Raw genomic sequence first — 13,120 nt, 5'->3', positions numbered from 1 at the left:
ATTTAATCAAGGCTAACCATGCTGTGAAACGCCAACAACTCCCGTGTCTTTGTCGAACAATTTACTTTCAGCATAATTGCACCGAAGTAATCGAATAATTACAGGCAGTACGGTGACAGGGATAATTTTGATTATGACAATTTAAGAATATTCCTGTGTAATAGACAGGGTTAGCAAGACAAAGGAGATCACCATTATGGAGTTCAACGAGACACACAATAGGGTGGGTGGTTGTGATGAAAGAAAATAATAAAATAAATTAACACAGAAAAAAAATTATAATGTATGGGTCTCCATAATTTCTGAAAGAAGGAAAAATTCACAATCGCAAAATGACTTGAAGACTCGTATTGGGGTATTATGCAAATAAAGTGATAATTTCATAATAACATGCCCCTTTAGCTTTATTTGCATATAAATAACGTGTTTGTTCAAAAGTGTCGCTCTCCGAAAGCCGCTTCAGAGTATCTTAGCCAGCGAATCGATTTGAGAATAACATCTGACATCTCATATTGCATGCAAAACTTCGTCAGAATGACGTCAAAAGATTTCAACCTTTTTTGAGTCCGTCGCTGAATATGAATGCCAGTTTGTTCTATATGTCGCATGAGATTCGCCGCTAGACGACTAGGTATTCCATCAAGGACGCCGGGTCATTAGTTTTCTAAACGGAAAACGTGACCAGTGGGAGCCGGGGCCCCAAAATGGCGGAATTAACAAATCCCTTGTCAAATTACTGACAGTAAACTTCCCATGACAGAATAGTGCCAATACGATACGAGGGCCCGAGGATTTTTCAATTTCTCTGCCACTCTAATGGCCTACTTACCCGTTCCCTAGTTCAGTGACTGAAGCAGAAATATTTCCAGTTTCTAGTCGTGAAACTTGTTTTTGAAATGTTTTCGAAAGAAAAATCGTCTGAATAATAGACTGTCTCTCCAAATGACGTCATGGACTTGGAAATGCACTGTTATGGCACCATTGAGTGTAAACAGTTGCATTCCCTTCGGTAGCAAAGGACTTGCTGAACAAATCAATCGTTACTTCGATGCCCATGAAACACATTTAAAAACAAAAAAGATGATCATTTTGAATTTAATGGCAATTCTGCATGCATGATTGTTGTTCTGGTAAATGCAAACAACACAACGTGCCCTCAGAAGCTATTGCATGCGGCAAAAAGGAGACCTTGAATGGCTGGTTTGTACACGGTGGAAGCGGTCTCAGGAAAACAAAATGTTCCTTGCAACTCTTGTTATCGAGAGACAGACAGACAGACAGACTGAAAGAGGAAGAGACAGATTTCAGAACCTTATTTTTACATTTTCGTCCATGCGAATACTCAATTTTGCACAAATAACAAGCCACGAAAAAATCACAACACTTTTATCCACATACTTTTAATCCTTTAGAATAATCCCCAAAGGGTTACTACGGATTCATCTGATAATTCATCTGATAATCTGATAATAGGGAACTTGGTGAACTCGAAGAATTGTCACAAAATCTATTCTTATTAGAGGCTTTCTACATTTACCGACACAATCAGACATTCACTGAACCAGTTTTCGCAGTCTTTTCGCGTTAAAATCATCTCAGATGACGGTTGCGTGGTTACGAACCTCCAAAAGTGTTCAAATTGTGATTTAATCGATACAGCATATCTGTCGGAAGTCATATAGGACGCGGCGAAACATGTACAGTTTCTGGTACTTACCAAAAATATGAAATAGTGGCTCGTAGTTGCTCTCTCCAAATGCAAAAGCAAGCGAATTCGATGATGTCAGTTTTATATTCAGTTTAACCAGTAAACTATATACAAGCTATGGTGACGACGAGTAGAGTGAATTAAATTTTTATTCATCTCTCTCGTACGCAGCGAACATGATTCATATTGGGTGTTCATTTCACGCAGGTGTTTCATGACACTGGAAAAATAACAAAAACATATGGCGTTATCCATGGAAATCCATTTCTTCCAAAGTGTTTAAAATGAAAGCATTGAGAAAGGAACGCACATTCTTGATCTGGATTGACCAGCGTGAAAATGAAAGCTGTCATTGTTTGTGGAAAATCTCGCCGGCTGCAACTCAGCATCTTATCGCAACAAACAGGTTAAGGATTGGCAACATTTAGAACCAGACACAAATATTACAAACACTATTGGAACTAATAGGGATACTTCGATAATGCAGTAATGTCGGTTTCATCTGCAAATGTAAACTCATCTGCTTTTCTTTTTAAGTTATACACTTGTTTTTATGAGTAATATGTAATATTGTAACATTCAACAATAGGGCACCTAACACTTTTGAGAAATTTAAAAAATATGAAGATCCAATTATCCCAAATTAGTTCAAATCGTGTTTACTTTAATTTAGTGTAGTACACATTCTCTTGTATCATTAAGTAAAAAGTTAAGGGTAGCGGACACTCAGTTGTATCTTTTTGCATTTTTTCAATAAATGGTTTGAAATCAAATGCAATCACGTAACAATACTTCCCGAAGAGTGACTACAGGTCGTTTTTCAAACACTTTCGATGAACGCACAACTAAGGTTTTTAACAACTAGATAATTTTTGAGTTGCAAGTCAAACATGGCCACCGCAATCGACCATTGCAATCCAATACCGAGGAATCAAATAGGTTCACCTTTCAGAGACAATATGACTGAATAACAGGAATTCACAACATCTCTCCGAAGGTTGGATGTCATTTTTTTGTAAGCAAAATGCAAATGACACAGCTAATGGGACTTTAAAAATTAAAAAGGTGTCGTTTTCATTAGGCAGAAGTATCATGCAGAAATGGAGGAGTTTTCATCTTATTTCTGCGTGAAATGTTTTAATAGCCTTGGAAATAATTTTTGGAAGAAATGTGAGTCATTATTTGCGTCATCATTGACGAACCAAATACCCGCATCGGAATCTGGCAAATGTTTCATAAAGGAAATTAAGTTACTATCGATGATGATAGAGTGCCAAAGCCTGCCTTCGCCTCGTTCTTATAGTTCCATACGTACACACCGACCATGGATAATACCATGCGCAGCCGGGGGCATGGCTGACTGCAGCATGTGTGCAGTTCTTGCTGAGTTTTAAAAGCCGCAGAGCATTGACTGAAAAGCTTGATTTTTTTCTCAACTGCTAACAGATATCTTGTGCTAAAAATTATCAAATATAAACCCGTCGCAAACTTTCGTAGGAGGAAAAAAGATGTATCATTAGAATCTTTCTATCAACATTGGGGTTTAAGTGACCTTTCGAAGCAACAATTGGAACATTGACAATTAAAAGATTTATCTCCGCAATTCAAGATTATCCCACTTTCAGAAAATAATTTATTTACGATTCCGGTACATTTTCAAGAAACGCAATCCCTAGGGAATCGCAGGGAAAAAGGAGTATTTTCTCAGTAAAAAATTACAATGCACTTGATAAGACCAAACGGTCAGGAGCTAGATTCTACTTCAATACTTACTCATAATTGATATCCTTTATAACGTCGCCTTTATTCTTCAACAAAGATATTTTCCTAATTGACATCTAGGCTGATCCAGACATTTTCATCAGAGAATGCATTGCCTCTGGCTGCTTTCAAAAAAATAAAAAACAGTTTGACGAACAAAGGCGCTTCTTGTATTGTCTGATGCGCATTTGGGGATCTCTTCCATCGTTCAGGATTTAGTGTCCATCAAGGAAAAACCTGGATATCTAATTTGCAGCCTCCATGTAAAGTTCTACAGGTGTACTGTTTTCCATCAACTGAAAATGCGACGGAGAGGATCATATTTTGAAATGATGATCGATTGTTTTTAAAGATGCTGGTGTTCAGAACGAAACGTGAAATTAACCACGAATGAATAATATCTGAAAGGCAAAGCTCAACTTCAATGTACATTCCATACGCATTTTTCGACAAAAGACTGAAATGTGAGTGTTTTAAAGGGGTCCAAGCGAACACTGCCTTACATAGATCATTACAAGTAACCTGGATGCCCTTTACCAGCGGAGAAAAGAAGCAATACACGAAGATAAGGACAAGAAAATATCGCGGAAAATCCAAAATCACATGTAATCCTCTTTTGAAGAGGGAAAACGCGAGATAGATTTCAAATCCGATTACAGCATAGCTCGCCCTTCGACGCCATACAGATGATGCACACATCATGATTAACTCCGGGCCGAAAAGATATCCCATAACTCCTCATGATATATGAACAAAGCATACAACGCCGTTTTTTGTTCCTTTTTTGTTTGTTTATTCGCCGATGTGTTATTCTAAGTACAATGATCAACAGCGCTCGCATTCGGCTAAGGCGGTACTCAGGTGTGCTGTTTCAGACGATGCAGTACCGCCATCAAAACTTTAACGATCCATGTGCACAGCAACCTGTCAAACTTGTATTAACCAGAATGTTGTCGCAGACAGAGCTAGAACAGAGGGCGAAACACTAATTACTAAGCGACTCGTGGTGTGACCACGATAGAGGCAAAGTGGTGGTGAAGACGACGGCGACGACGACGACAATGATGACTGTCGTCATCACCACCACCACCACAATTATCATGATGACCGTCTTGGCGAAACGCGAAATAATGAAATGAATGGTAGGCTTACATGCAGAGTGTGTATAGCGTTCTTCAAACTAATTGATCATGAGAACGCCACCTGACCAGAATTTCAATTCATGTTTTGAAATTTTCCAACGATGACAGCACAAAAAGGTATCTATATAATGACTGTTTACTAATGACAAATAACGGGTTGAAGTACGATATATGGCTAGCACTCTTAACAGATAACTTTTCCGTTACGGTGTCAAATATTAAATGGAGTGATGCACGTCAGAAAAAACGGTTTGACTGCTTCCCTTTTTGTGTCGATAAATAGTAAATGTCGCGGGTCAGTGATGCCAGTAGCTGGATCCCAGTTACTATCTAGGCATAACCTGTTTTTTCTGTCACTGAATTTGGGAAACTACCTAATGGTCAGCATTTTTCCCGAATCCCTGATTTCCGGGGGAAAGGTTGATAATTTTCTAATTCCTGCGGATAAACAGAGGGTTTATTTTTTTACATACTCGCGAATTACCCTTTAAACATTCATAAATTTTGACGTTTCTGCTAAGAATTGTGCTAAAAATAGAAGCAACATATTGCTGGTAAGACCAGGTGCGAAAATCTTGGATTTATGAGTGAATAATTTCCGGTCGTGATATTTTAATGAGAAGCTTGGCCGGGAAGCTTTGTTGCAAGGGTCGGAGATGGGCTTTGCTGTTATATTTGGCGGAGTAATAATAAGTCTACAGTCGCATTATGGTAACATGGCCAGTGGCGGATGCTGTCGATCACAAACGTGGTATGCGTAGAAGGGTAAAACTGTGTGCCCTTGCCGTAAAACAGATCGTTCTCGACTCTTTACGACGATTTGGTTTAACAGTACGAACACAAGTGCGAGCGCCAGTTGTGCCCTAGACTGAGAGAGTAAATCAGCAGTTGAATTAACAGTCGCTAAGGGGGAGGGTTAATAATTACAGGGGGTTGATCATTGTTTACAAATCTGGCCCTTGGAGAGGGTCACATTTCAGATTTTAGACATGGCTAAAAGGGGAGGGTGATATTTTACATGATGGAACACCGGTACCCTGGAATCCCCCCTCCCACCATCTGTATTTACTGAAGGCTCCCTAACGCATGATTCTAACGTCACGTATCCTGTGGCGTCAGCAGTTCAGTGGGCAGGCACAAAGATCGAACAAAACGCTGTACGATAGAAGTCGCGTATTTCTTTGGTTTGAAATGATATGTGAATTATTTAATCCGACGTTGCTAGGACAACGTCCCATGAGAACAGTAATTATAGACTGGGTCAGGTAACATGAAATGTATACTCAAAAATTATGAACAAGGCAACTTGGTATGATCCGTAACGCCGTGACATCGACTATAATTTTACATGAAATACAATTCCCACGTAAGAAGCTAGAATTTAAATGATAGCCTAATGACTGCTATCAGGGATCGTGTTTCAGAACATCTTCTATCTATTGTAGGGAAAACTGTCGTGTGAGAAAGCACTGACGACAGCAATTCAAAATTGAACAGACGTTTTCAAGGAATAATGCAATATTTTTTGCAATTTTTATTTTGGGATTTTTACAAGCTCTAATTTATTTGTGCTTGTGGGCGTACGCTAATAGTATAGGTGTGAAGCAGACAAAAAGAACGAAAAAAAACAGAGGTATTTGACAAACAGAGATTACGAGAGACCGACAGACTAGGAATTCTCTGACTTGATATCACAACATTCAGAATGTATGTCAATTAGAAGTAAATTGGAATAAAAAGTGCATTGGGCCTGAACCGGGTAATTTTGTGGGCGAAAAATATCTGCAATATGTTCTTGTTTTTCTGGCGCTAAATTTATCGTTGAAGGTCAAGTAATAGTATTGATACCATTGACATGGAACAAATAGCTGCTATATGACATACCCAAGGGCATAATCGATCAACTCTGAGGTAAATATGGTTTCATAGGATTACAGTTACCAGGCCAACAGGATGCACCATTTGAAGAAAATTGTACAACAGAATTGTATTTTATTCGTTTCCATTTGTTATTTGAAACTAAATAAATCTATTATCGTCGTGGAGATTATTGTCACGCTGCCATATTTAACTTTACAGTGGATTCTTGAGCATATCCCGATGACGCTCCCTCCTCACAGTGTGGTCCGTTGCCAAAATGCATAGTATTAGCCCCTTCAAGACAATCGAGGGACAGCAATGTTTATTAGACGCTGAAAGTGTATAAGTAGACTGATACATTAATTCAAAGGCTCGTGCGTTTTCTCAATGAAACACCAAAATAGAAGCAGTATGATATCTGCTCAGCAAATTGGACGACGTGATTCCATTAAAGGTCGGTACCTTCCTATGCATACACTCGTGAAAGCAGATGGCGAGCCGTAACAATTCGACGGATTCGATGAGTATGCGCACTTGATGATGTTAAATGTGAGAATTGCTGCGTAACAACTATCATTCGGAAGTGTCCTAGAGTGTTGGAACAAATGCAATTTCTCCTTATGGTAAGCTAGACATACATGAATGGGATAACTTCATTTCTCAGAAAAAGACAGAAACCCTGACAAAACATTAATCACTCTACCCAATATGCTATAATCCACGATAGACTGCTCACGAAAATCGAATGCTGTCACACCATACGCTACACTCCATCACGACGATTGTCGCTATTTTGGTAGAAGCAGTCGTAGTGATCATCTTTTGACTAAAGTAATCCATTTTGACAATGTTTATCATTGGTACTAGAGTTTCAATCTTTCCACGATCACGTCACTAAGATGTATCTTAAAATAAAACGAATTTCTCCATATATTCCATTAGAATTATTCGTGTCTCGAAATTGGAAATACTATCTGCCCGTTACTTCAAACCTTGAGACAATCATTTTACCAAGTCAAATGAAGGTAGGAAACCTTTTATAATTTAAAATCAGTGTACTGTTTTCTTTTCGGCGATGTCTCCGAGCCTGTGATGACGTCAGCTTTTTGTTGTTGTTGTTGTTGTTGTTTTTTGTTGGTTTTTTTTTTTTGAGGAGGTAAAAGTGTTCAATATTAAAACTTCCTAAGAAAGAGTCACTTGAGATATCTAGTCTTGATGTAAAAGAGAAATTATATCCTCTTATTCTTTGACGTGTTTTGTCACATATTGACAAGAATTCCCAATCAAAGCCCCCAAGGGTCCATGGTTTAACCTTTCCTTCATCACGGTTTTGTTCAACCATATGTTTTTCGAAGTATTGTTAACGTAACTATATACCAGCGGTGAGGGGCTTGTACAATCATGCATAGAAATTGGCAATATTGAAAGGACCCGGCATGTTTTAAATTAAAAATATAAAATTCATTTTAAATTGAAAATATAAAAGGTAATTTGTTTCTTGATTAATCGTTCGAACGTATGGAAACCTTTGTGGACAAAATTGCAAAATCATTTTTAAAAACAGATGAAATTGATGTGTGTGAAAATTACGTACAAAGACAGCGTGTTATTTATGTCAGTCGCTTGGTGTTTATAGTAGCTTCGCCTAGCAAGAATGGGTTTTAAAAATGCCAAAGTATGCCTCATCATTATCATCATCATCATCATCATCATCATCATCAACATCATCATTATCGTAGTCGTTGTCCTAATTGTTGTCGTCATCACCATCTCAGTCATCATTATTGTTATCAAAATAACGATGTCATCAGTACCACCAACACCTATCAAGTCCGATATGTTTGACTCCGAGTCTCTGTTAAACGCAATCAACGCGAAAATGATGGCGACATCGCGTAGTTGATAACAACCAACTGTTCCTATATCCTATCTCAATACATAAACACACTATTCACACAATCATGCGTTCACGCACAGATGAGCAAATACAATGTAAACGTCGAGATTACAGCCCTGCGACCCAACATGGCGTTATCAAAGCAATATAAAGAGATGCCATCAGTGTTCTATTCGTATGTGTCAATATGTGTCAATTAAATTACTGAAAATCCATTACTTTACAAGCTATGTTTATTTTTGTCCGCCAACACCTGCGACATTATGTGCGGAATGTATATATATCGCAATAGTAGTTCCATGACGAAGGCTGTATTGATACACTGAAATTGAAATCGTACGCCAATATTTCCAGAAGAAGATTCCCTTGTGCAATCTGCGCACGACTACAAAGGTGGTTGTATCTCCGCTGCTATATATCGACGAGGTGGTTGCATCTCCGCCGTCTATAAATAGACGGTCTGACTGTATCACTATCAATTTTTATAGACATGCAGAAATATACACAAATGTCAAAATTTACGACTGCATGCTATCGACCCGGGGCAGGATTGCGTATCACAACTATGTGAAAAAGTGACGTCACGGTGTATCAATGCACATTCATTATTCGGTGGATCAGGGAATCAGGGAATACGTACACAAAGCAAGCAACTCGTTGGGGTGGGGGGGTTTCTCGATAGAGCGTTTAATGCTTGCTAGTCTAAGACTTCCTGGCACGAGTCAGAATAAGTTCACAAACTATACAGCGTTGGCCCCCACTCTTGGGACTCTTCAATTTTTAATTCAAAAAATATTATTCCTCAAGTACAGGCTGACTAAATCACAGTGGAATCAGCTTATCTGGCTGTGGAGGGTCTTTACAATTCGAATGGAACGACTTTCTGCATAAGTTTTTTGTCCATTGCGTCCACTCCATGGCCAGAAATATGACAACAATATTTCCTGTCGCTTTCGTACTGTCGTGTTATTTAGGTTATTATGAAGATATGAATATGTTTTGTTTGTGTTCTTGTTGGTTTGTTTATGTTGTTGCCAGTGTCCTTTCATTCATCATCGCCTCCATACACTTCAAAGGTCGAACGCCAGCAGTGTTGACTATGATGATTCTAAGGCCAAAACAAATAAATTGTACGGTTCCGATAACGTGTTTTTCAAAAAAAGGGTAGGTAGGCGGCATTTTTTTTCCAAAATATTTTTATTTTTAAATATGCACTTTTCAGGGTTTCAGTGCGACCAAACACTGGCCACAACATTTCCAGAAAAACGTACCATACATATAAAAGGAACAAAAACATAAAAGACGTCCCCGTTCAAGCAAAAATCAATTTCAATTAACGAGCACATGATTTTACGGGTGTTTTTCTTTCTTTTATTACTTCCGTGTTTACGTAGCTCTAAAAAGTTTAGGGTCAGCAGGCGAAAAATAGGGTAGGGCGGGTAATCGGAACAGAAGAATTTTTTTCTTTGGCCTAACACGACAGCAAACAAGCATATTTTGTTTAAAAATTGTAACAAGATGCGTTTCTCATTTGCGATTATCCTATTGTGCTATTATGCTATTATGCTATTATGCTATTCTGACTTATTCTGAACTCAATGCAGACATGGAAGGGAAAGCGAAAGCGGTTCTCTCAGTATGCAGAAACGAAATTTACGCAAATGTGGTGATTTCGACCAAGTAACGTGACAAGCTGACGATATTTTCCACCCTAATCAAGTCAGGAAAATTATAAGATATTTCAACCACTAGATGAAACTTCATTCGAACTAAATTGTTAGTAGATATAAAATAGCAACACAGTTCGTGTAACTACCGCTCTAAGTATGTCAAAATTATTAGATTTTCGCAAGTTTTCTTCAAAACTTAACAAAAATCCGCCAATTTTTTTATTTCACAGACATTAATTATTTAAAGTATGGTGTCTCCTATGTTGAATGATCATTACTCTTTCTGAATAAGCAGAAAAACATACACAAATTTTTGAGTTTAGATGTTCAAAATTTGCCTCTTTTAAATGTATGAATTTTGCCGGGAAATGTCAATTTTCAGTCGTGTGACCACGTCTGTCACTATTTATCGTGTTCTATCTGTTATAGTTTGACACACAGTCCCTCCACAAAGACTGTGTTTGACAGAACGAACAAGTCGACTAAATTTTAGTCGATTCTGACTATATAATGTTAAAGTTCAGGTATGTTTGCTACACTAGCCCATGCCTTGACATGCTTGCGTGGTAATTGTTGTTGTGTATGATTATATTGGTATTTGCTAATAAAATAGAAGAAAATTAACTTATTGATGTTGTTTTTGCTGTTGGTTCTGGTGATAGTGGCGGCGGTGTTTCATATATATCGTCGTGGCAAATACATGTGAAAGAACTTCATAATATTGCACATATCGGAAGGAGTGTCGCAATCGCCGCTGTCTATACCTGCATGGTATGGTACTTCATAGCTATGGAAGCTCAATTATATCAGTGTCGTGTCTTTCGACAGAATGTAGGTTTTTGAAGTGCAGTATTGCTAAATTGCATTATACTAGAGCACATTATTCGGTTATATGACAGTTACCCCCGAGACACAATAGCCTCCTGTCACTTACCCAAGGCATGTCCCTATTAGGGAAGTAAATGTCCGGGGGTTACTCTACTAAAACACATCATTAGCACGCCCATGTCCATTGCTTAATTTAAAGTAGTCTAATATTGTAGTCTTGATGGTTAAAGCCTTAAGATATATTTACACCCCTCGCAAACTACTACCATCACATACTCGTTTTGACATCAGTTCTTCCGACCGATTTGATCAAAATTTCCAACATCCAGTATCTTTACATAAATTGTCAGTTTGCTGTTCGCTTCCTGTCGTGTTTTGCTCGTAGATAACTTCTCATGGATTGCTGATCCCGCTACTTGTAAAGTGTCATCGAGTCTGCGCAGACGAAGTGTTAAGACTAGCATATTGCTTGATTTAGACAAATTAAGGTAGAGTGCGCCTTGCGTAGATTTTTGTTTTGGAAACTCAAATATTTACAACACTTTTCTGATCAGTTGCTACTTGTGTGGCCTTATTTTTTAACTTGCGTAGTAAATAGAGTATCCATTATCTCGTTTCTTTGAAAACCAAAAATTTAATGTATCTACATAAATTAAGAAAGAATATTACGTAAACAGCGGCCATTTTGAATTTAAAACATCGATAAATGTTAGGTAATCTGTTTCTCTATCTAAAACTTTGCAGTGTCAGACAGTGACCCTGGCCCCTGATTTTTATTATTAATAATGAAAGAGATTAGCTTTAATTAATTTGAGGAAAGGTTTGACGAAGGTTAAGACAATGTTTTGAGACGCATATTACCACATAAGGTCACTTTTGAAATTCGTTCCTGCTATTTTTAGTTTGATTGCATTGTGACATTTTTATTTGATTAAACTACAAATTGACATGAAAGTTCCATTCCTTAAAAGCACCAGAAAAACGCCAGAAGTCGATGACAGTAGCTCTCGAAGATTCAATGCCAGCATTTCCTTTGATAGAGATTGCCATTGTCAACATCCTCAAATTGCACTGACTCTGCATGTACGCATTTCAAAATACTGCATCTCGTATTAACAATACGATAATAGGAACACGCTGTAGGTAGTGCGATTAGATCCCTGTGTCGAGGCTCGCATCGGCTCGCAAACTATACAATATCTGTGCAAATTGATTATTCATCTAATGATTGAAGTCGTTAATGGAAAATAAATTAATAGGCGAGTATTATTGAATAAGTGTAATTTGACGCTGACAGAGCGGAAAGAGCGCGACGTCGATGGCGTTTTTCGAGAGTGCTCTATAATTGCACCCACTGAAGTAATCCCGAGTGCTTCCTTTGATGTTTGCAGTGCACACGCAAGATGATACCTGTCAATTAACAGCACAATATTCTGTAACTTTCTGTCTATTTTAAGTGGAATTGTTCTCTGTGTCACTGTTCCTTTTCCAAACTCTCTGAGTCTGGTTGTGACGTCCCGTGTTCAGTTTGTCAACACATCCTGTACAGATGTCACGGTCTCAATATAAAAGGTTATATGCCTTCAGTTTGTTTGGTAGTATGCTGTAGCGGCAACTGTACTACATTCACCATAATTTATTTTCAGATTTAATTCTTTGAGTCAATTTAGTTTCTGTGCAATGCTCAAGTTTTCGACACAGCCCGAAGAGTTCTCTCTCTCTCTCTCTCTCTCTCTCTCTCTCTCTCTCTCTCTCTCTCTCTCCTCTCTCTCTCTCTCTCTCTCTCTCTCTCTCTCTCTCTCTCTCGTTAAATTACGTCAGGGCCTTAATAATACTGAAGCCAACCCATGAGCTAGGTCGCGCTAACGACTCGGGTACTGTTATAGAGCACTTCTGGTGGTATTCCAAGGTCTTCCTGTGGTTGAAACTTAGAACAAAAGATCAAAATGAAAAGAAATCACAAATTACATTTACTGTATTGATTAATACTGTATTAGAACTTTTAATACTCACTCTTGTACAGAAAAATACACATAAATGAAACAATGCGCAAAAGATAAAATTTAATTAAACCGAACTCTGGTGATAATGAGACGAATGATGGCAAAGTGGAAAAACGACGAGACAAACTGATAATAAGTATTGGACGGTAACATCTGATGATCGATCACTGATGAACCGGAACAGCAGCCACAAACTGGAGAAAATAAGATGGTCGTAACCGGAGACACTGCAAAAAAACGAGGAGTCAGAA

This window comes from Ptychodera flava, chromosome 12 (genome assembly GCF_041260155.1).
Source record: "Ptychodera flava strain L36383 chromosome 12, AS_Pfla_20210202, whole genome shotgun sequence".
NCBI lineage: Eukaryota > Metazoa > Hemichordata > Enteropneusta > Ptychoderidae > Ptychodera > Ptychodera flava.
Note: the sequence above shows the minus strand (reverse complement) of the source record.